The sequence below is a fragment of the Zalophus californianus genome, chromosome 9 (assembly GCF_009762305.2).
Source record: "Zalophus californianus isolate mZalCal1 chromosome 9, mZalCal1.pri.v2, whole genome shotgun sequence".
Lineage (NCBI taxonomy): Eukaryota > Metazoa > Chordata > Mammalia > Carnivora > Otariidae > Zalophus > Zalophus californianus.
The window spans coordinates 118,343,033-118,368,624 of record NC_045603.1 but is presented as its reverse complement, the minus strand read 5'-3'; the positions used below and the strand labels follow the sequence as shown (position 1 = coordinate 118,368,624).

Below are 25,592 nucleotides of genomic sequence, written 5' to 3'. Positions count from 1 at the left end.
TCCATCTGGAGACTCTCTCCCCTCCCCACCTCCAGTCTGGCCCAGCATTGGACACACATAGCAAAATTTGATGTTGTAAGCCAATGGGGAAAGCTGATCTAGCTTACTAGGAGCAGCTTTTTATATCTGCATCTACTGTGTAAATTAAAAGGACACAAATGGACATGTGGCTTTTTTTTTTTAAATCTTTGACATAATTTGTAGTTCTTTTAGCTCTTATTTTTCATTTTCTTTGCATTTTCAACTTCTCATATGTAAAGTTTGTTTATACTTGTCATTGTCCCAGCACCTGTCGTGGTGTATATTCATGTTTCACCTTTTTTTTTTCCCAGTGGGAGAGAGAGAGAGAGCACGAGCATGGTGGGGGAGGGGCAGAGGGAGAGGGAAAGAAAGAGAGAATCTCAAGCAGACTCCTGGCTGAGGGCAGAGCCTGAGACAGGGCTGATCCCATGACCCTGAGATCATGACCTGAGCCAAAATCAAGAGTCCACCTCTTCACGGACTGAGCCACCCAGGTGCCCCGCATGTTTCACCCGTCTGAAACATGCACACATGCACAAACACACATTAAACAAATAAACAGAAACCATGCACAAAATAGCATTTCTCCTTCAATACTAAACTCTTTGTCTATTTTGCCTTTCTTTTTGCAACTTGTCTTTTTGAGAGAGTTGCCTGCACTCACTGTCTTTACCTCTCCACCTTATCTTCACCTCCAGATTTCTCTGAACTCAAAATGCTTCTTGGTATTAAGAAATACTTGGTTACCCCCGTACCAGTGCATTTTCAAATGAAGTAAATTGGATTCTGTTTTCAGATTCTTTTTAATTTGCTCTAAATTAAGCTCACAGGAGGACTTGTTAATATATAGTAGCTAACAAGAGCTGATTCTTATTGAGCACTTAGTACGGTCCAGGCAGAGTGCTAAACTCTTTGCATGGATTGTGTAAGTTTTGCATCACAACCACATGGTGAGGTAAGAATTTTTGCCCACTGATTATTGAGGAAAAACGAAGCCCAGTAAGTTGTGCCCGTGCTTTCAAGCTCGACAGTAAAGGTCACCCTAAGATCGCCCCAAACTTGAATGATTATAGATTGCGGGAAATATACCAAATATACCAAATAAGGTTAAAGCCCTAAAATCACAAGTCTGGTTTGGAGTGGGATGGCTAGAGATGCTGATTTCTTTATGTTCTTGCATTTTTCCTCTTAGGTTTTAAGCCAGAGCAATAAAGATACATACAATGAGAGTGGAAACAGGAATAAAAAGAAAGTGACCCGAAGATGAGATTAGTATACAAAATGTATGCTCTGAAATCCTCCTCCTTGGATATGTGGGTCAGAAAATGGGGCTCTGAGCTCATTAGCAGCCAAGGCAAAGGTAAAAACATCATCAGCGACACGATTCGCTGTGTCTACAATCTAAAAACCATCCCGTTGTTGAGGAAAAGTGCAGCTAATCCTGATTATAAGACCCAGAACCCCATAGAGGGGATCATAGAGAATTACGTGTAAATCCCATTAAAATATGTGTGTCTTCTTAAAACATTTTTCATATGGGTTTCTTAACTTTCTTGAGCTGTGTTTTAGTGTCAGAGTCATTATGATCAGGCTTTCCTGTTGGTTAGCATAAATCCTCTTTGTTTCCATTTTCGCCTCATCAGGGTATGATTCAGTAGGTGCAGAATAAATGTGAATGTTCTGTCCTTCCTCACCCTGTATCCTCAATAGTGTGGTGCCAGGAGTTAACATAAGGGACTGCCTCTGAAATGGCCCTTCGTCTGTTAAATATCTTTGTGCCTAAAAGAACAGTTTTCTTTTTCAAAATAATTAAATGTGGTATATAGGATAGCAGGAAATACTCTGAAGAGCCATTTGTTTATAAGCAAGTTTTGTTGTCACAGGGAAATATTTTATGCTTCAGGATTTGTCTCAAGTTTGTTTTTTCCACGTTTAAATAATTCTTTTTGCTTGCTTTGTTATTCATCACAAGCTTAAAGCAGTTTTAAAATTGCATTATTTTTTAGTTACTGATAAATCCTTTATCTGGGGAGAAGAATATGTGGGTGGAGAAGCATCAAGACTAGTCTGATACAGAATAAATGTACAGAGATGGAAAGTAAGGAAAATCTATACTTTTTTAAAACCTGAAATCTGTTTAGCGAAAGAAGATAAATGATAGGATTTCTCTTTGTTAAAAAGGACCGTATTGTTCACAATATTTTCCTATAGCAGTCTCTAGGTTTATGTAGATGAAGTAACTATTGAATAAGTAGTTTTGGAGCATCGAGGAAGGTATATCAGGAGCCACATAACTTGGGGACAAAGAGAGAGAAGGAAGGAAGGAAAACAAGCAAGAAAATGCAAACTTAAATTAAAAATCAGGCCTTCCCTTCAATATACTTAGTTAGAATGTGCACACAAGATAGTGCCTGTGCTTGCTGGTTCCTCCAAAAGCTAAACATAGAATTAACCATATATCCCTGCAATTCCACTCCTAAGTATATACCCCAAAGAACTGGAAACAGGTATTCAAACAAGTACATGTATTTACACAGGTGTATGTAAGCAGTGGAATAGTATTCAGCCATGATAAGGAGCGAGGTCATAAGCCGTGCTACCGCATGGATGAACCTCCAGAACGTTATGGTAAGAAGCCAGACAGAAAAAGTTATATATTGAATGACTTTATTTAAAGGAAATATTCAGAATAGTTAAATCCATAGAGACCAAACACAGATTGGGAGTTGCCATGGATGGGGGCAGTGGGGAGAAATTGCTTAATGGGTAAGAGCTTTTACTTTGGGTTGATGGAACTATTTTGCAACTGGATAGAGGTGGTGGTTGTACAACACTGGGAATGTACTAAATTTCACTCAGTTACTCATTTTAAAATGGTTAATTTTGGTGTTATGTGAAGTTTACCTCATTAAATCAAGAAATAGCCATATATACATATTATGTGGAAATGAGGAGATAAGTAAATGCCAGATCGAACAGCTGAGAAATTGAAAAGTCTTTGCCTCCAGGGCAGAAGAGGGGCGGTTTGGGGAGTTGGTGAGATAGTGTCTTAGCATTTTTGTTTTTAAACCTTGCGAAAGCATTTAGCCTATTTAGCCTATTTGTGTGACTTGATAAAATAAAATTAAAATTTTGAAGAAGTGTTGCTTACCAAGATTTTGTAATAATATACAGGAAACAGTAATGAAATATCTAGATCCTGGGGAAGCGTTGAGTAAAGAAACCAATTAGAATACCGAGGGTTATTTTTTAAAATCTCTTTGTGGAAATGACCTTTGAGCTGGATTTTGAGGGTGAGCTGAAGAGAGGGATGAAACAAATTGCCGAATTGCCAGGGGAAACAGAAGGAGGTGAGACAGGCAGAGGGACGGGGCTGAAGCATCACAGAAAGGACTTCCCCAAAGGCGAAAGTAGAGGTAACAGGAATCCAAAAGATTCTTTTACCTCCTTTCCACTTTGTGTTTTTACCTGCTCTAAACATTGCTCTTTGCCTTCAATTTTCCATTTGGTTAAACATAAAACAAGGATATTGGAATCTCAAAGCTACCTCTTGGACATACTGTAAGAATACTCTGTTCTGGGATAGGAAAACCCGTCCAAAATTTCAGAGATAAAAATCCAATGTAAGTATATTAACCACTATAAGCCTAGAATTATTTCACTAGCATTCACAAGTCACCCATATAGAAATGGCTCATGTTCTCTAAGGGATGAAAAACCTGTGAGTCTGGGTTTTGCTTAGAAAATTAAAATGAAAAAGTATGAATTCCACTGACATCTTTTTAACTTATCAAAGACCCTAGGAATATTTTTGGATTCAGGGCATTAATAATAGCTTCTATGCACCCGATTTTGTGTGGGCTTTTGTTGTCTTTAAGTCCTAGTTTTTAAGGCCCATTAAAAATCATTTTTAGGATGAAATATGTGAGAATTTCATAAAACATCTGGGAAATTAGCCAGTTTCCCTGAGGGACTGCCCTTGAGAAGTCAGATAGAACTTCCAAATTGCCATCAGAATCCACTCCTTCATCCCATCCTGACCATTTCTGCCCAGAAAGTGCAACCATGAGGCAAATTTGAAAGTGGGTTAGGGCTTCCTGTTACCAGTATTATTTTAATGTCTTAGAGTTGTCACCTTTCACCTGCCTGACTCTGACAGACCCCATGCACTGCCCAGCATGTGGGTAAAATAATGGTAAAGCATTATTATCTGTTGGAGTCAGGGTCACTATTATAAATAACATCTTTTATTCCTTTTTGGAAAAAACATGATGAAATCCTGCTATTACTTTCACTGCTGGGGCATGCTATTCCTTTTCAGTGCTTATAAAAGTATAAGTAAATCAATAATCCCTGTTCTTGGTTACCTAAACCGATCCAAACCAACAAAGGTAATTAAGAATGTTCTCTGAGTATGTTACCTTTAGTATAAATAAAGTGTTAAAAATTTCCAGAAAAATCTCCCTCATTTAGGAATCAGAGTATTTGCCTTCTGGGACAATGGGAGAAATTAGTATAAACCCACCTGTTCAGAGTTGAAAAGAAATCAACCCTGATGCCTAAACACATACAGTGGGTGCTTCTAATAAACATTTTGTAATTTTCCTTTGCGTTAAATCAGGTACACAAGGTTTCCTATATTTTCTTTTATTATTCTTGTTTCTATTCAGATTTCCTATCTTTTTTGCTTTAAAAATATTTTGCCATTGCAACCCAAGTGTCCACTTACAGATGAATGGATAAATAAAATGTAATAAACACACACACACACACACACACACACACACAGTGGAATATTATTCAGTCTTAAAAAGGAGAATTCTGACACATGCTACAACAGGCATGAACCTTGAGGACCTTATGCTAAGTGCAAGATGCCAGTTACCAAAAAAAATCAATTATAAGGCACCTAGAGTTGTCAGATTCATAGAGACAGAAGTAGAATGGTGGTTGCCAAGGGCTGGGGGGAGGGGGAGTGGGGAGTTAGTGTTTAACGGGTACAGAGTGTCAGCTTTGCAAGATGAAAAGAGTTCTGGGGATAAATGGTGGTGATGATAACCCAACAATGTGAAGGTACTTAATGTTACTGAATAGTACACTTAAAATGGCTAAGATGGTTGGGGCGCCTTGGTGGCCCAGGCAGTTAAGCATCCCCCTCTTGGTTTCCTCTCAGGTCATGATCTCAGGGTCTTGAGAGCAAGCCCCACATCGGGCCCCAGGCTTGGTGTGGAGTCTGCTTGAGACTCTCTTTTCCTCCCCCTCTGCCCTCCTCATGCTCGTGCTCTCTCTCTCTCTCAAATAAATAAATCTTCTAAAAAAGTGGTTCAGATGGTAAATTCTGTTGTATATTTTACCGCAATTAAAATTACATGTAATAAATTAAAAATATATATAAATTGTTTTAGCACTTGCCATTAAATTTATTATTAGCTCTTAGATTAGGATACTCATTGTAATGTTTAAGAAAAAACTTCCTAGTATTTGTTTTTAATTACCTTAAAATTAAAATAAATCTGGATAAAAATATTTTCCAAATGATCTAGCTTCTTAAATATAGTCTGTTTATAGTCTTGATTTTGGGGATGTGCCAGCCTTTGGAGGAACAGACCTCCATACGATGCAGTATGCTTTTGCTGTTTTCTCCTTAAATTTTCACAATTATCAATGAGGAAACTTTTTATCAATGAAAAAGCTGAGGCTCAAAGAAAATTAAGTGCCTTATTCCAGGTCACCCCGTGCTGTAGCCAGGTCTTGAGCTTAGTCTGTGTAATGAGAAAGTTTGGACTGCATGGAATGGAAATCCCAGTTGAAAAAGACTTCAACAAGTAGATACTCTAGTTCATATATTACGGGTCCCGATGGGCAGGTTTCACGTCTCGTGTCCTGGGTCTAGCTGTTCTTCTGTTCCTTGTTTCACTTTGCCCGGCCCGTTGTGTTTGGCACCATTCTCTGGCTGTGGCAAATGGCCAGTGAATTCTTGGGGGCACACAGACCTCACCACAGAACTCATTGGCCAGGATTGGTTCACACGCCCGTCTTTAGACCCGTCACTGGCCGGCAGAGAGTGATGAACTTGTTATAATTTGGGGTCAAGTGGATATTGAGGAATCCACCACCAGGACCGTCCGCCTGTCTGATGTTCATGGACCATGCCACTTTCTTAGGGCTATTGATATCTTTGATCTGTTTCTGCAATGAATGGCCCTACACTTTCTTGCTTTTTGATGATTGTATCTGGTTGATTAGTTTCTAACTAACTCTTGCTGTCACTGTTTCTAACTCTTGCTTCCACTTTCTGTCTGTGCACTTGTGGCCGGCACTATTCCCATCACCCCTCTGATTATTTAATTATCTGCTTCTTAACTGCTATGTCCTGGGAAAATGAAAAAAAAAGTCACCTTGTTAGGGCTTTATATACAAATATAAAAATAGACAAATAGTAAGGGCACGTTGGTCTCTTCTAAAACAAAAATGTGTGAGCTTTAATTTGCATCATCACTTTTTGCTGTGTACATTCATTTTTGCACATTTATTCCTGCTTCATAAGTTTCTCAATAGTTGAGACTGGCTCATGAGTAACTTCTAATTGTGAATATTTGAAGTTGTAGAAAGGAGAACATAATACTTGTATATTTAAAAAAACTTTAATTCTAATTGTGAATATTTGAAGTTGTAGAAAGGAGAACATAATACTTGTATATTTAAAAAAACTTTAAAGATTTTATTTATTTATTTGAGAGAGAGAGAGACAACAGGAGTGGGGTGGATAGGCAGAGGCAGAAGGAGAAACAGACTCCCCGCTGAGCAGGGAGCCTGATGGGGGCCTCGATCCCAGGACCCTGAGATTATGCATGACCTGAGCGGAAGGCAGACACTTAACCGACTGAGCCACCCAGGCACCCCAATACTTGTACATTTTTTACACAGAATTAATAGAATTAGAATTTTTAGCATTCTTAAGATGTTGTCCAAGTTTCTTTTCACAGTGTTATTAGATCGATCTATCTATCAATCATATATTACAGGGGATGATTTATTTATTATAGGGGAAGATAAGGTTGAAACGTGGACAATAAGCTGATTGTGGAAGATTTTTATTGCCATGTTGGGTAACTTAGCAGATTCTCTCTCAAATAAATAAGTAAAATTTTACCCCTAAGTAAGCATCCCTAAAGGAGGAAGAGAATGAAGGCATAATCCCAAACTTGGGTAGTTAGCCCTAAATGGTCCAAAAAATAAAAAATAAAAATTTATTTAAGCCCTTGTGTTGCAACTTAAAAATTCATGTACTTTTGTATTCCCCTCCATAATATGTGTGTAATTATTTTAATATGAGTTATGCTTTGATTACTTGTCATTGAGTTAATTGATGTACCAGGAAGACATGCCCTGTTTATCTGATAACTTTGCCTTCAGACTGTCCCACACCCAGGAGAACTTGCACATCTGGCCATGACCTTGGTCCTGGGTGGAAGTTGAAGCCCTCCAAGTCCATTTTTCCAGCTACTTGAAGCCATTGTGTCTGCCTCAGTTTAACCCAGTGGGATCCCTCCTATACCCAATATTTTACACTAGCTTTTCTCGCAAAGTCCTTGCCTCCAGCCTGCTGACCTCACCAATCTTCCTTCCCTCTTATGTCTTCAACTATAACTGCTTCTATGTTTCTGGTATTTTTTCTACCCTTCTAAACCCTGGTTTTGGACTCTAGCTACCCTGCTGTCTGCACCCTAGCTCAGCCCATTCCGTAGAGCAGTACTGAAAACTGAAGGTTTTCATAAAATGGTGTGACTGACTCAGAGTTTTTCTGGAAATAGCCCTGAAGATGGTCTCTGAAAGGGGCTTCAGTGGGCAACAGCATAATTAGGGATACCCATTAAAAGGCACATAGAGAGCCTCTTTGGCAAGAAGGCTGGCATGATTTGATGTTACTGTGTAAGGACTATAGAGAGACTGAACTAGGTCTTGAATCAGACTTTTTCCCTCTTTAGATTAAAGATGGTTATGTGGGCGAAATGCCGATTCATGTGAAATGTTTAGGTATTTCCCTGTGTTTAACTTTATGATTGCAAACATGTATGGGATCTATGAGAATAAGACATAATTAGATACAAAACAACAAATGAGCTAGTTTCTCCCTTTTTTCCAAGTAGAATAAAATTAAGAGCACTGTAGTTAATGGAATAATTAATGTCCACCACTGATTAGAGTGAATTCTTTGGTTCGGAACAATAAATGTCATTCTGCTTACATACAGGACTTATTTATTCATTGAACTTTTGACTTACGGAAACTAGCATTTTACTGTAATAAACACTTGGTTACATCTGTTATAAATTGAACACAGTTGGTTATTCCAAAAATAGTGTTCTAACTCTAAACCAAAATTATAAGCAGCTGTCTGCTAATAGATATGCACACTAACTCCCCACCTTTGTGTACTGTTGTTTACAAATGTGTGTACCTTAAAAGTCAAGTTCGAATGGATGCACTTTCTCATTTGAAAAATATGTTTTAGGGGTTTGTGTTCTTTTCTTTGCTCACTCTGAAAAAATGAACCACTCTGTGTGGAGAGAAAAACGTTGTTGCAACTTTTTTTCTTTGTGTTGTCCTTTTATATGAATTCAAGGAAATATTTCTCTATTAATTTTATCCACCATTCCAACTAAATTTAGTTTTCTTTTTTTTTTTTAACTCTTATGGGGTTTTAAATTCACTTTGTTAGGTTTTCTTTTTTTATCCTTTATGTTTTTGATGTTTGCTTTTTTTTAGTACCAATTTGGATAATGTTCCTATGACTTTGGGGAGGGTAAAACTAATTTGTTTGTAAATGGTAAGCCTAATATTTAAGCATTAGTTTTTCATTTCCTTACTTTCTTAAATGATAAAAGAAATTTAATTCAGATATGAAAATCTTGGAATATAGAGAAAAGTAAAAAATTACGTGTAGTGTTATCAGCCCAAAAAAGCTAGTGTTATAATTCTGGAGTGTTTAATTCCATGACTTTATAGGCTTGTTTCTTTTTAAAAGTATAGTTGTCATCATGGTGTGTATACATCCTTATGTTTTTTTCATCTAATGTTTATTAACATTGCTTTTTTGTTATATAATATTCAAAACTGTCAACTTTTATGCCTTTGAGGAGATAATGATGATTTTTAAAATATTTTTATGTTGTTGAATATTTACTTTTCACTATGATGGATAAACTATAAAAATAAAGATTATCAAAACTAAGATATTTGGCTTAAAGTGTAAGAATATTTTCAGATCCTAAAATGTTTTGATAATTGACTTTTCAATAGTATCTTAGGCTATAAAACTTCCAGGATTTTAAGTGTACAATAGAATTATAACTATACAATGGCTGATAATTTAATTGGCAGTATTATGTGGCTTCAAGAGGCAATTTTCTGGATTTTAGGTGAGAGTGAATCTTTTTTCAAGTTCATTTTTTGGGTGCACTTGGTCTTTTGTAAATTGTTCTTTGTTACCTGACAATTTATCTACTGCATTTCTAACATTTTTCTTATATATCTGTATTTTAACTGACTGTTCCTTATCATACTAAGAAATGCAAAATTTTTCTTTCAAATGTTCTTATCACGTAGCATTTGATACATACAAAATATTGAAGCACACATGTACGTTATAAAAATAAATCTGTGTTATTATATTACCACGGTAACTGGAACCATGCAACTTAACTGGAACCCAGCTTAACCAGAACATCAGCATTCAATCTAATGGAATCTTACCCTAATCAATCCACTGGTATGTTCTTCCTAGCCTTCCCTTCATTGGTAAGCACTAGTCTCTGGGATTTATCATTCTCTTAGACTAAGTTAGAAGAAATAGAAAATCTGAACGGCTTGATTACTAGTAATGAAATAGAGTCAGTAATTAAAAAACTCTTGGGGCCCATGTGTGACATAGTCAGTTAAGCATCTGACTCTTGGTTTCAGCTCAGGTCGTGATCTGGGGGATCATGGAATCAAGCCCCATATTGTGCTCTAAGCTCAGTAAGGAGTCTGGTAAAGTTTCTGTCTCCCTCTCCCTCTGCCCCTCTGCTCTCTCTCTCTCTAAAATAAATAAATAAATCTTAAAAAAACAAAAAAATCCCAACAAACAAAAGTCAAAGACAGTTGGCTTTACAAGTGAATTCTACCAACCATTTAAAAAAGAATTAATATGTATTCTCAAATTTTTCAAAAAAAATGAAGAGGATGGAATGCTTCCATATTCATTCTATGAGGCCAGTATTACCCTGAAACCAAAAACAGACAATGACAGTACAGAAAAAAAAGAGTACAGGTCAATATCACTGATGAAACATAGATACAAATATTAACAAACTGAATTCCACAATACCTTAAAGGGATCATATGCCATGACCAAATGAAATTTATTCAGGGATGCAAGTATGGCTCAATATCCACAAATCAATCAGTGTAATACATCACATTAGTAAAATGTAAAATGAGGGATAAAAATGAGGGATTAGTAAAATGACGGATAAAAATCATATGATCATCTTAATTGATGCAGAAAAAGCATTTGACAAAATTTGACATCAATTTATGATAAAAACTCCAAATTATGATAAAAACTGAATAAAGTGGGTATAGGGGGAATATATCTCACCATAATAGAGACCATACATGACAAACCCATAGCTAACTTCATACTCAAAGACAAAAAGCTGAAAGCTTTTCCTCTAAGATCAGGAACAAGACAAGAATGCATATTCTTGCCTCTTTTATTCAACATAGTATTGGAAGTCCTGGCCACAGCAATCAGATAAGAAAAAGAAATAAATGGCGTTCAAATCAGTGAGTAAGGAGTAAAACCATCAGTACTTGCAGATGACATGATGCTATATATATAGAAAACCCTAAAGACTCCACCAAAAAGTGATTAGAACTAATAAATGAATTCAGTGAAATCACAGGATACAAAATTAATATATAGAGATCTGTTGCATTCCTATGCACTAATCAACCAACAGAAAGAGAAATTAAGAAAACAGTCCCATTTATAATAGCACCAGAAAGAATAAAATACCTAGGAATAAATTTAACCAAGGAGGTGAAAGACTTGCACACTGAAGTTATTTTTAAAGTTTTGTCACATATGTTTGCATTTTAAAGTAATGCTTTGTTTGCTTTTGCTTTTTTTAGTTTTTAAAAATTGTATCCCACTCTATGCAACTTGGTACTTCTTCTGCAATATGATATTTCTATGAATTACCTGTGTTGCTGCATTTATATATAGTATATCCATATTTATCCCGATAAACTTTTGTTGAGAGAATATACTACAATTTATTCATCTTTCTCTGGTTGATGAGCATTTGAGTTTTTTCCAATTTGTGACTATTATAAATTATGCTGCTATGAATGCTGCTGTAGGTGTCTACTAATGTGCGTGTGCAGGAATTCTCTATAGTGTGTTCCTGAGAACAGAATTAGTGGGCTTGGGGTATGAAGATCTTCAATTTTAATGTTAAGGCTGCCTTGGTTTTTGAAGTGGCGTACCTTTTAACTTTCCTAGTGATGTGTAAGAGTTCTTATTGATCTGCATCCTTGCCTCTGCTTTGTATTGTTAGGCTTTTAATTGTTTATAAATATGCAGAAGTAAAATAGTACATTATTATGATTTTAAAATTACATTTTCTTGATTACTAATTGATGGAGCATCTTCTCATTAGTTTATTTACCATTTGTGGTCCCTTTTCTGCGAAATGTCTGTTGTGTCTTTTGCCTGTTTTTCTACTGTATTACTTGCTTTATTCTCATTGGGTTCAAGGAGTTCAAAAAATACATATTATGAGTACTATTCCTTTGATGGTTATATGTGTTGCATATAGTCTTCTTCCAGTGTTTGGCTTGTCTTTCTACTTTCTTTATGATATCTTTAAAAAAAACAGCTTAATTGAGTTTTGGTTAACCTACAATAAACTTCACATATTTTAAATGTGCAACTAAATAAAATTTGACATCTGCATGCATATGAAGTCATCAACACAATCAGGATAGTGAACTTATTCAGCACTCCCAAAAGTTTCCTTGTACCTCTTAGTAATCCTTCTCTCATTCCCTACCCTCCCCATCTCCAGATACCCACTGATCTACTTTCTGTCACTGTAGATTATTTTACATTTTTTAAGAGTTTTATACAAGTGGAATCATACGGTGTCCATTCAGTTTTGTCAGGCTGCATTCACTTAGTGCAATTATTTTGGATTCATACATGTTGTTGCATATATAGTTAATTCATTTTTATTGCTGAGTAATATTCAATTATATGGATATGCTACAATTTGCTTGTCCATCCTCCCCTTTTTAAATAAGGTTTTATTTATTTATATGAGAGAGAGTGAGAGAGCACGTGTATGAGCAAGGCCAGGGGGAAGGACAGAGGGAAAAGGAGAAGCAGACTCCCCGCTGAGCAGGGAGCCCCATGCGGGGCACAATCCCAGGACCCCGGGATCATGACCTGAGCTGAAGGTAGACATTTAACCGACTGAGCCACCCAGGTGTCCCTATCCATTCCCTTTTTGTTGTATATTTGCATTGTTTCCCTTTTTAATTATTAAAAACAAAGACATTCACAGAAGTCTTTGGATGAACATGTATTTCTTTCTCTCATAGCATACCTTGCAGTAGAATGGCTGGGCGTATGATCTTGGTGTACATTTAAATTTTAAGAGAGTGCCCAACTGTTTTCCAAAGTAGTTGTACTATTTTACACTCCAGCTAGCAGTGTATGAGGGTTTCATCATGGTATATTTCTATGAACAGAAGTTCTTAATTTTAAGGTAGTTGAATGTATTGATAATTTCTTTCATTACCTCTTTTTTCATGTTAAGAACTTTCTCCCTACCTGACACCATAATGATATTCTTCTATATGTTTAAGTTTTGTAGGTTTTGACTTTTGAGTTCAAGTCTTTAATCCTTTGGTGTGGTGAGTGTGCTGTGATGTGGATTCCAATTTTATTTTTCCCATGTGGACCACAAGTTGTCTTAGCATCATATATTAAACATTTATCCTTTTTTTTATAGATCTTGGATACCAGCCCGTTATCTGTAGTGTCATTTGCAAATATCTTCTCCCATTCTGTGGGTTGCCTGTTTGTTTTGTTGACTGTTTCCTTTGCTGTGCAGAAGCTTTTTATCTTGATGAAGTCCCAAAAGTTCATTTTTGCTTTTGTTTCACTAGCTTTTGGAGATGTATCTTGAAAGAAGTTGCTGTGGCCGATGTCAAAGAGGTTACTGCTTATGTTCTCCCCTAGGATTTTGATGGATTCCTGTCTCACATTGAGGTCTTTCATCCATTTTGAGTTTATCTTTGTGTATGGTGTTAGAGAATGGTCGAGTTTCATTCTTCTGCATGTGACTGTCCAATTTTCCCAGCACCATTTATTGAAGAGACTGTTTTTTTTTCCATTGCATGTTTTTTCCTGCTTTGTCAAAGATTATTTGACCATAGAGTTGAGGGTCCAGATATGGACAGAATAGAGACCCTATTCTGTCTATTCTGTTCCATTGGTCTATATGTCTATTTTTGTGCCAGTACCATGCTGTCTTGGTGATCACAGCTTTGTAATATAGCTTGAAATTGGGCAACGTGATGCCCCCAGCTTTGTTTTTCTCTTTCAACATTTCCTTGGCGATTCGGGGTCTTTTCTGATTCCATACAAATTTTAGGATTGTTTGTTCCAGCACTTTGAGAAATGTCATTGGAATTTTGATTGGGATGGCTTTGAAGGTATAGATTGCTCTGGGTAGCATAGACATTTTAACAATGTTTATTCTTCTGATCCATGAGCATGGAATATTTTTCCATCTTTTTGTGTCTTCTTCAATTTCTTTCATGAGTGTTCTGTAGTTCCTAGAGTATAGATCCTTTACCTCTTTGGTTAGGTTTATTCCAAGGTATCTTATGGTTTTTGGTGCTATTGTAAATGGAATCATTTCTCTAATTTCTCTTTCTACAGTTGCGTTGTTAGTGTATAAGAAAGCAACTGATTTCTGTGCATTGATTTTGTATCCTGCCACATTCCTGAATTGCTGTATGAGTTCTAGTAATTTGGGGGTGGAGCTTTTTGGGTTTTCCACATAAAGTGTCATGTCGTCTGCGAAAAGAGAGAGTCTGACTTCTTCTTTGCCAATTTGAATACCTTTTATTTCTTTTTGTTGTCTGATTGCTGTTGCTTCTCAAACCAACACCCAAAAAACAAATAATCAAGTCAAAAAATGGGCAGAAGTTATGAAAAGACACTTCTCTGAAGAAGACATACAAATGGCTAACAGACACATGAAAAGATGTTCATCATCATTAGCCATCAGGGAAATTCAAATCAAAACCACATTGAGATACCACCTTACACCAGTTAGAATGGCAAAAATGGACAGGGAAAGAAACAAATGTTGGAGAGGTTGTGGAGAAAGGGGAACCCTCTTACACTGTTGGTGGGAATGCAAGTTGGTACAGCCACTTTGGAAAACAGTGTGGAGGTTCCTAAAATATTAAAAATAGAGCCACCCTATGACCCAGCAATTGCACTACTGGGTATTTATCCCAAAGACACAGATGTAGTGAAAAGACGGGCCATATGCACCCCAACGTTCATGGCAGCAATGTCTGCAAGAGCCAAACTGTGGAAAGAGCTGAGATGCCCTTCAACAGATGAATGGATAAAGAAGATGTGGTCCATATATACAATGGAATATTACTCAGCCATCAGAAAGGGTGAATACCCGACTTTTACATCAACATGGATGGGACTGGAGGAGATTATGCTAAGTGAAATAAGCCAAGCAGAGAAAGTCAATTATCATATGGTTTCACTTATTTGTGTAACATAAGGAATAGCATGGAGGACATTAGGAGAAGGAAGGGAAAAATGAAGGGAGGGAAATCGGAGGGAGAGGTGAACCATGAGAGACTATGGACTCTGAGAAACAAACAAGGCTTTAGAGGGGAGGGGGTGGGGGGATGGGTTAGCCTGGTGATGGGTATTAAGGAGGGCACGTACTGCATGGAGCTCTGGGTGTTATACGAAAACAATGGATTGTGGATCACTACATAAAAAACCAATGATGTATGGTATGGTGACTAACATAACATAATAAAATAAAAAAAAAATAAATAAAATAAATAAAATAAATAAAAATAAAAATATAGAAATAAACATCTATCCTTTCTCTTGTGATCCTCAACGCCACCTCTGCCATACATCACATTTTCATGTATGAGAGCTCAGAGTATCATCTCTGTTCTGTTTCATTTGTCTGTCCCTTAGTGCCACACTTTGGTGATCAAGCACTACAGTTTTATTATAAGTCCTAAGATCTGATAGTGCAAAACCTTTTACCTTTTTTCTCTTCAAGGGCTGTTCTTGATTTTTGCTCTTCCATATACGGTCTGGAATTTACTTTCCAAGTTCTATTAAAAAAGGCATTTCTGAGATTTTGATTGAATTTCATTTAATTCAAAGTTTAATTTGAGAAGAAACAAAATGTCTAAAAAAATTGAGTATTCTGATCCATGGACATGACATTTCTTTCTCTTTATTTGAGTCTTTAGTGTCTTTCAAAAGAGTTTTGCATTTTTTTCCATGCATGTTTTGCACACATTTGTTAGGTTTATTCCAAAATTTTGTCTATTGAAGGAGATAGTCTCTTTTAAATTCTACTAGTACTTATCATTTTAATAAGAATTTTGTCTCTTGCTTTTCAAATTTCCTTCCCATTATCCACTCCCTCAGTGCACACACAGATTTACACTTCCATGAATTCAATCTGGAAGTTAACACACAAAAAAACAAATCTTTTGGAATAGCATGTCCTTTTTTTCAATAAATGTATGCTTTGCATTCTGTTTCAGTTACTCTGATTATATTAAAATATTTGTTAGACTATATTATTTTTCTCATAACTATTAATGTATTTATTGAACTATCTCTTGGCAGTTAACCAGTTTGGATGTCTACTGGTAATTATTTTCTATTAAAGGCCTTCATTTTTTGAACTTACAGTTTTATTAACCTCTTGGTGAGCTGGAATATATCATCAATCAATTTTTGTAAAAAAAAAAAGTATTGGGTGGTAAATTTATCAGCTTTTTTCATCTGCTAGCTGAGTTTTTTTTATAACATTCCTCATTTGCAGGTGTAGTTATTTAACAGATGTTGTCCTAACATCTGAATAACACATGGATATTTATAAAATTCCTAAATCATAACTTTCCTCCTCCATGTGCTGTAAACTGCCTTGTTGTCTGGCATTTATTATTATAGAGGAGATAATGGAAAAGAAACTATAGTCGATTTTTCCCCCCAGTTTGGTTGATTTTAGGACTCCATAAACATATTCTTTAAGTTTTAAATTTTTATGAGGCTATGCCATAATATTTATTTCTGCTCATTAAGTTTCTCTGGAAGATGTTAAACTATCAATTTCTGATGTCAAGTTTGCTTTTTTAGGTCTGGAATATTTTATCCTCTCCTACCTCCTATTATTGCTTCTCATCCATACATTTATTCTTTTACTGGTGGGTTTTCTCTCTAAGATTTGTCCTCCAAGTATGCTATTCCCTTTGTGCATATTTTTTTTACAACTTTATTCATTTGGCCTTTATTCTGGGGATGTTTCTCAAGTTAATTCTCTATGATATGAATTGATTTTATGTATACCTACTGGTTTTATTTCAGTTACTACATATTTCATTTTGCTATGCTTGTAACTTATTTCAAACAGTTCTTATTTAATACATTCTTTTATCATATTGGACTCAAAAAGCAGATACTCTTTTTTTTAAGATTTTTTATTTATTTATTGAGAGAGAGAATGATAGAGAGCATGAGAGGGAAGAGGGTCAGAGGGAGAAGCAGACTCCCTGCTGAGCAGGGAGCCCGGTGCGGGACTCGATCCCGGGACTCCAGGATCATGACCTGAGCCGAAGGCAGTCGCTTAACCAACTGAGCCACCCAGGTGCCCCAAAAAGCAGATACTCTTGAAAATGTTTTTCTGTTTCTTAAAGTCCGTGTGAGGGAGAGAATGAGGAGAAGGCAATAGAGGATTTTTCTTTAAGCCATATACTTTGCTTTTTCTTTTCTTGGGCAAGAGAAATTTGTGGATAGATAATTGATTAACTTAGCACGTATTTACTGAGCACCTACTACATCCCAGGCACAGTTCCAGGCACAGGGTATAGAGCGGTGAACAAAATAGGCATAAACACACACACACACACACATCCCCATTCTCATGGAGGTTATGGTCTATCAGGGAGACACAGGCAATAAGCAAACAAAACATTTACACATCAGTGGAGAGATGTGATCTAGAGAAAAATAAAGTGAAGAAATGAGAGAGGAAGTGTTGCATGGGGGTGCGTGGGGGCTGCTTTCAAACTAAAAAGGTAAAGATTTTTAGGGAAGAGGATTCCAGTGGAAAAAAACTGCTAGTCCAGAAGCCTTCAGCAGGAGCATGCCTGGTGTATAGGAGGACTGACAAGAAGGCCAAGGTGACTTGAGTAGAACCAGCGAGGGCCCCAGTAGCAGGAAGTGATGTCAGGAAGGCACCAGGGACCAGATCACACAGGGCTCCTGGGCTTTGACTTTTGTCTTCATGAGATGGGCATGCAGCAGAGAATTTGAGAACTGATGTGTGACATGATCTTACTTTTTTGTGTTTGGTTTTTTTTTTTTTTTTTAAACAGGATCACTCTGGTTTCTGGGTTGGACATTGAGTGCAGAGCCCAGAAGACCAGCTGAGAGGCTGCTGCAGTGGCCCAGGTAAGGGATGCTGGTGACTCGGGCCAGGTGGTAGCAGTGGAGAAGTGCCAGCTCGATTTTTTATATATTTTGAAGGAGAGATAACATGATTGTCTGAAGCTTTGGATGTCAGGTAGAAGAGAGAAAAAAATCAGGATAAGTTCAAGTTCAAGGCTATTTGCCTGAGAAGTGAAATGGCATTGCCACCTCTGAGCAGAAGACAGAGAGAGGATCAGGTTTGGGAAGAGGAGGGCTTCTGTTTTATATGTCATAGGTTTGAGATGCCTCTTGCATATGTAAGCAGAGCTGACATGTAGACAATTGGACTCACCAGTGTGAAGCTCAGGGGAGAGGTCAGTCTGGAGAAGTGACTTGAGAGTTATCAGTGGATGAATGGCCTTTAAACACCAAAGGGGAATCTGTAGATAAATAAGTGTGCTGACATTTTTCGCCTGTTTAATTCACTCTTGAGTTTGGCTTGTTGATCTTTACTTATGTAAAGGGAAGTTGTCCTGGGGGATTGGCTTTAGGGCTTCTGTGGCGTTTGTGAGCATGTTGGGTGGTTCTGTTTTGTTTTGTTTTGTGAACATAGAAGGTCCATCTGGGTCTATGTGGGAGCAGATAGAGAGTGGGAGGTTTGTGCTCACCTCATCACTGCTGAGTGCAAAGATTTTCTTCTAGACCTAAAGATGTGTGCAGGTTGGTATGAAAAACATCTATCATACCTGGGTTAAGAGAGACATTCCCAAATCCTGGATTGTTCTACTAGATATGTATTTCCCACTCCCTCAGTTTGGTTGCTTAGCACATTGTCCAGCCCCAGCTCTGTTGCTGTGCAGCTAGACCATGGGGGTGAGCAATGCACTCAAGTTTGTATCCCTGGACAAGGAATTTGTCCAGTGGTGGACATACAGGCCCCTCGAGTCATTCCTGGGATTGATAAAAGGCTCTTGGAAGAAAGAAATCCTCTTTCCACTGGAATTACTTAATTAATACAGTCCTGGAATTGACAGTTATTACTCCCTTACTGCATAGAGGGAGCATATTTATAGCAGGAGAAAATACAGCTTTTGTAAAGAGAAGTGAGGTGAGAGATAGGAGAGAAATGTGCCCTAACAACATTGTTTAAAGATCTTGCTCTGAGCCATATCTGAAGTCACCGTTGGACAGCTGCTTGCTTCCTTCCTTCCTTCCTTTCTTATTCCTCTCCTTCCTTCCTTCCTTCCTTCCTTCCTTCCTTCCTTCCTTCCTTTCTTTTCCTTTCCTTTCCTCCTTGCCTCCCTTCCTTCCTTCTTTCTGGAATATGCTTTTTGGAATTGGCTTTCTGTGCATTTGCAATTGGAATAGTAATAATTTCATGCCTGTTCAATCCTTCAGGCAATCCTCAGGCACAGGTGTGGGAAATAAAGGTCCTTACAAATGGTTCATTGAACTAAAGAAACACATTCAGATGCTCAATAAACTCTTTTTTCTGTATCTCAGACATGCCATCACTAAGGAGCATCAGGATATGTTTTTCTGTAGACACATAGGCTGGGTGTGCAGAAGCAGCTCTGGTCAGCTTGAGCTGCCAGCCAAGCCTGGAATGGGGGTCAGCGGTGAATGAGTTTGTAGAAGTCCTTTCCTCCCTGTTTTTATTTTAGTGGAGGAGACAGATATCAAAGAAATAAATGTAATTTAAATAATAAAGGAGAAAAGGGGACAGGGAGCTCAGGCCCAATTATGGACAGGAAGGGCCACTCTGAGGAGATGTCTTCGAAGATCATAAGAGCAAAGTGTGTGAACATGTGGTGATCTGGGGGGATGCAGTCCAGGCAGAGGAAATAAAGCCCTGAGATGGAATGAGCTTGTGTGAGCAACTGCCAGAAGGCTGGTATGTGTGGGGGGAGAACAGGGTGAAGGATGGGAAGAATGGCAGTCAGAGTTGTGAAGGGACCTGGTTCTGTCCAGCCTTGGGGTGTGAAGGTAAGGATTTGGGATGTTCTGCAGAGAGGAACTCCATATGGGTAAAATTAGGGAGGGCTGCTGAGAGGAGGCAGCAGGGCCAGGAATGCTGGCCTGAGCTCTTCCCTCCCCATCTAGGCCTCTTTCTGCTTCACTATAGCCTTGGAGGGCTTGGTGGAGGGAAGAGGGGAATGGAGCAGGGTCTGCAGGCTACAGCAAGATTTTGGTATTTGTCCAAGAGCAATGAGGAGCCATGGAAGGGTTTTAAGCTGCAACAGGATATGGTTGGGTCTCCATCTCAATATAGTACTTGGAACCAGAGGAAGGGAGGATTATATAGTAGAAGTGTCTGTTATTTCCCCCCCCAAAAAATATGTTTAAGATTGTCAACAACAAAAATAAAATTCCCTGTTATCCACACCTTCCTCCACCCCCTCAAAAAAAGAAACCAAACCACTTCTGAGGGTAATGAGGAGCTTTAGGTCGGTGCTTTTTTTTTTTTTTTTTAAAGATTTATTTATTTATTTGAGGCGGGGCGGGGCAAAGGGAGAGGGAGAGAGTCCCAGGCAGACTCCGTGCTGAGCATGGAGCCCCGAGGCGGGCTTGATCTCACAACCCTAAGCTGAAACCAAGAATTGGCACTCAACCCACTGCACCACCCAGGCACCCCTGGACTGGCTTTGAACAGGGAAGTGATGTGATTCGATTTATGCTTTAAAACCATCACTACTGTCAGGGGCTGACGCCATGGTCCAGGGGAGAGGCAGTGGTGACAGAGAGTCATCAGAAAGCTGGAGATAAAGTTGATGGGATTTGCTGATGGAATAGTCATGGGGTTTGAGTACATGACATAAGTCTCATATTGCCTGAGTGAGTAAGTTATTGTGCCCCTTATGGATATGGGGAAGTCAAGGGGCACATTCTGACAGAGGATGTAAAAGAGTTCTGTTCGAGTACTGTTTGTGCTAGCATAGTATGATTGCTGTTTGTGCTAGCTGCTCCATATGTCCAGCTTGAAGGGGATGTCTGCTGTGTGGATTTGTCTGGAGCTCTGGGGAGAGGCCAGAGAAGGAGATACTTGAAGAAGTCAGTGACGTCCAGATGGATTTAAGGCAGTTGAACTGGATGAGAGGTCCTGGGGTGTAAGTGTGGGGAAGTTGGAAGCCTGAGCTCCAGGAAGTTCTGAAAGAAGAGGCTTCTAGACTTGAGAAGGGCTGCTACAAAGCAGGACACTCCGGCAGTGTGGCGCCCTGGGGACCAGGTGCCTGAGTATTTTCAGGAGAAGGGGGATTTGTATAAAATATTGCTGAGTGGCCAGGTATAATCGGAGTGGGAAATAGTCATTGGATTTACCTTTATCATCATAAACATCAAGGCCAAGTTTGAGAGGGGTGGAAGACACTCTAGCCAGGGACTGATTCTTGACAAAGTGTAGAAGGGGCAGTCCCTCTTCTCTGCCAACAACTAATGCAGAGCAGGACGTACAGAAGCTGCCCGAACCCAGTGCTGCCTCTGGAGAAGTATTACAAGTGATGAGTTGGCTTATCTGGTGGAAAAGCCAAAATGGTACCACTAGTGCTGTGGTGGAGAAAAACACAGATTGCTGGGAGTTTCAGGAAGATTAAGATTATCTCATTACGTCAATATAATGTTTGAATGTGACCTGCCCTGAAAACCTGAATGTTAAGCTGGGCACCGAACTGAAGCTGCCTCCCTGGGGGCTCCAGGCGACAGATGAACTTTCCAAAAATCAGGGAGTGTTTATGGTAGTTCTTAGCACAGTCTGTTGGCAATCCTATCCAACGTCTATTTCCATGATTAGCTCATATTTATTACTTCTTTTGCACATCACTTTTTTAAAAGATTTTATTTATTTATTTGACAGATAAAGACATAGCGAGAGAGGGAACACAAGCAGGGGGAGTGGGAGAGGGAGAAGCAGACTCCCCACCGAGCAGGGACCCCGATGCGGGGCTCTATCCCATCATGATCTGAGCCGAAGGCAGACACTTAACGACTCAGCTACCCAGGTGCCCCTGCACATCACCTTTAAGTTGAGCACTTGATATGTGCTAAAGTCAGCCCGGGGGGGGGGGTGGAAAACTTCTCTGGCATTTAAATGGATTTGACATGTGTTGGTTTGGAAAGTTTGGGGGACATTTTATTAGGATATTCCACTGGAATAAATTAATAGCTACTTGAACTATTTTGAAGATAGTACAATTCCGTTTACTCTTAGGGCTGAAGGATCTGAGGAATAGAGGTAATGAAGGTGGTTATAATATAAACAATTATAATTGTGGAGTTCACACCAGGACTTACCTCGTGAGCACTGCAAATAAGTTATTATATTTTGGAGTTCTAATATTTGAGGGTTATGTCTGATTTATGAGCTAACTAATCTCTGGAAAGTAGCCTGCTACTGAGCTATCTAGTGCTATGAGCCTCTGTTTACAAATTACATTTTTAAAGCCTGGTCCTGAGAGAATAGAACAGAACCAGTAAAACTTGCATCTTTTCATATTTAGACTAGTTTTCTCAAACAGCTTTCATTGGGCTGATGTCTGAATATTTGGTTAATATGACCATGTTTTTGATGTGTCCTTTCTAATCTTCAGAAGAAATTTAAATGTCTCTGGGAACACAGTTAAAGGAGTAATTAACTTTTCCTGGCAGGGGTCAGGAAAGACTTCAGAAAAAAATGAAACATTTGAGGCCAGGCTGGAAGAATGGATAGTTTTATGGTAGAAAAATGGAATAAAGCATACCACGAAGAGGGGAATCATGAGCAAAGTTGAGGCCATGTGGAAGTGCCCAAGGTGCTTGGATCCAGGCCAATCCCAATGAGAAAATGTATACCTTGGAATTAAGGACTTTAAAGACAGGAGCAGACCTTTGGGGTGTCCACAGTTTCTAGTTAGCAAGTACGTGAGCTGCTAGATGGCCTGCTGTCTCTGGGGCAGGATTGATTGCCATTTCCTATTGTGGCATTTTCCTGCTGCTTTGACATTTGCATGAACCCAGCAGAGGATGCAAACTGGTGTGGCTCAGAACTAAGGATTGATTTTCAGTCTTGCGAGGGTTTGTAGGTGACCTTCAGAGCCAGCTGAACTGGGTGATTTCTCTGAGAACACACTGGAATGAGTGAGGTTAAGGAGGTACCAGGGGTAGGTATGCAGGTCCAACTTCCAAAGACCACGTGGGGTTCACACCCAGAGTGTACCATGAAGGCTGTCAGGGGAGAGGCAGGTATAACCAATTCCTGCAGCATCAGCACTGGGAAGTATGTGAGGGATGCCAGAATGGAAATTAATATGAGTATGGGTATGTTAGGACTGGAGACTTTCCCATCAAAATCAGAATACCCCTGTATTAGTCAGGGTTCTCCAGAGACAGAGAATCAATAGAAGTGTGTGTGTGTGTGTGTGTGTGTGTGTATACATATACATATATATACACATATATATATATAGAGAGAGAGATTTTCAGGAATTAGCTCATGTGATTACTGAAACTGACAAATCCAAAATCTGCAGGTCAGGCAGAAGACTCAGGACAGAGCTCATATTGTGGTTCAGATTTGAAGGCTGTCATCTACTGCAGTTCCGTCTTGTTTGGGGGAGGTCAGTCTTTGTTTCTTTAAGGCCTTCAACTGATTGGGTGAGGCCCACCTACATTATGGAGGGTAATCTGCTTTACTCAATGTTCAGTGATTTCAATGTCAATATTTGGGTGCTTGGGTGGTGCAGTTGGTTGAATGTCTGACTCTTGATTTTGGCTCGGGTCATGATCTCAGGGTTGTGGGATCAAGCCCCAGGTTGGGCTTTGTGCTTAGCAAGGAGTCTGCTTGTCTCTCTACCTCCCCCTCTGCCCTTCCTCCCAGCTCTCTCTCAAACAAACAAACAAATAAATAAAATCTTTAAAAATATTAATATTATCCCAAAAACACCCTCACAGAAACGTTCAGAATAATGTTTGACAAAATATCTGGGCACCGTTAACCAACCCAACCTCTAAAGACTGATGTAGAATGAGGATTCTCTAACTCAGTGTTTATCATCTTTTTGCCAACAAAACAGCAGGAATTCTTTATTATTTTTTCCATGTTGCTGTATCCCTGGTACCAGTAGTATTCCCTGACACATAGTAAATGCTTAAGAAGTGTTATATAAATGAATGAATAATAGAATAAACATTTGATTTCAATTATTTGGAAACACAGAAACTGATAGTTATTTCCATCCTGGCTAGAATGTTTGTGCTAACGTAATACGATTGCATGGAGCTGCTCCGTATGTTGCGCTTGAGCCTCTGCATCTTCCCCGACGTAAATTAGGCATCTATAGAAATTGATTGTAACTTTTTGCGTGTTGCTGATTACCATGGAGATACTGGGAATACACTTCCTTGCATTGTGGTTTGGCAGGTCCCATTGAGCAGCTCTCCACCCACTGAGAAACCCCAATGAACAGTCTGAGGAATTTCAGTGATTTTAGCTGTATATATATTATAGCACTTTGAAATACAAAGAGAGATGTATTGTCTTTTCCTCACTAGCAAAGCTTGTGAAGGCTATCTGTAACTGTACCTGGCCTGCCCACGGGTAGCCTTGGAACACAACATCATGGGTAGTCTTGGAACACAAGATGGACGAGGGGGGAAACTCTCACAGAACCCGTGGTAAAATGAGTGCTAAGTTGCAGCCCGTGCACGGATGGTTAAGCACAGGGAGAGCATGCTGGCAAGAACAAGTTCATCAGGCAGTGGGTGCCAGTGCAAAGGGCAATGAATAAAAACATCTGCTTCTGATTTTGTCTACAAGTGAATGAAGAGAAGACTGATGCATGCTTATATTTCTCTTGTGGTTCAGGTTTTCCCATTATTTTGCACCCTTTGTCAACACTGACATTATTCTAAGGACTGCACTGAACAGTCACCACCCTGTTGCCTGCCCTCCATTCACCTACATCCCAGATAGGTGTTTGGGGCAGAGGTGTGTGTTCACCTTTTCTACCTGGTGTGGCAACATTATTTGTGTGGGTTAGAATTTGTGTGAGAACTTCTGTGGGAAAACTGAGGGGCCAGGGTGATAGATCAGAGGATTATTCTCTGCCAGCTGCAGTGGGGAAGGAGGTCTGGAGATGGGGTTGGAAGGGTGAAACAAAGTGCCAAAGAATATTTGTTTGGTTGGAGTGAAGGAAAGTGAAAGACAATAAGCACAGCAAGAAAGCTTGCAGAAGGCCTTGCAGCCACCTGAGGAAGCCACTTAGGAAAAGACTCCAGGGCGCAGAGGACCATCCTGACTCATAAGAGTATCTCTTTTGAAGAGCACTTTATAGCGCTCATAGGGATGTGATATGATCAAAATATTTGGCAAGAAAAAAGACCTCTTTGTGTCTCTGCAGATGAAACTAGCAAGAAACAAGAGGGCGGCTGAGGGGATGGCAGTAGCTAGAGTTTTGTCTTGAGGAATAAAAGAGAAAAGAAGGTAATGAAGGTGTTGGAGGAAGTATTGGCATTTTATTTCTTCTAGAATTTGGATGAGGATGGTGATGCATTTTTTTTTATTTTTGTAAAGATTTTATTTATTCATTTGAGAGAGAGAGAGAGACAGAGAGCACAAGCAGCGGGGGAGGGACAGAGAGAGAAGCAGACTCACTGCGGAGCCGGGAGCCCTATGTGGGGCTCAATCCCAGGACATGGAGATCATGACGTGAGCCAAAGGCAGATGCCCAACCATCTGAGCCACCCAGGAGCCCTGGTAATGCATCTTTCATTTTCTGGTCTTCTGACCCTGGGGGCCCTCAGAGGTTTTATGAGATGAGCAGTGTGGTGAACTAAAGAC

The 25,592-nt window shown here is 39.0% G+C and overlaps 1 protein-coding gene across 2 annotated transcripts in view; it reads left to right on the top strand.

Moving 5' to 3' along the window:
* KIAA1217 (KIAA1217 ortholog) overlaps window positions 1-25,592 on the top strand; it is a 703,089-nt gene that overhangs the window by 21,245 nt on the left and 656,252 nt on the right. For both annotated transcript variants that reach the window (XM_027594700.2, XM_027594699.2), the window contains exon 2: window positions 17,749-17,824. The gene's annotated coding sequence lies outside the window, so the exon portion shown is untranslated. The remainder of the gene's footprint in view (window positions 1-17,748; window positions 17,825-25,592) is intronic.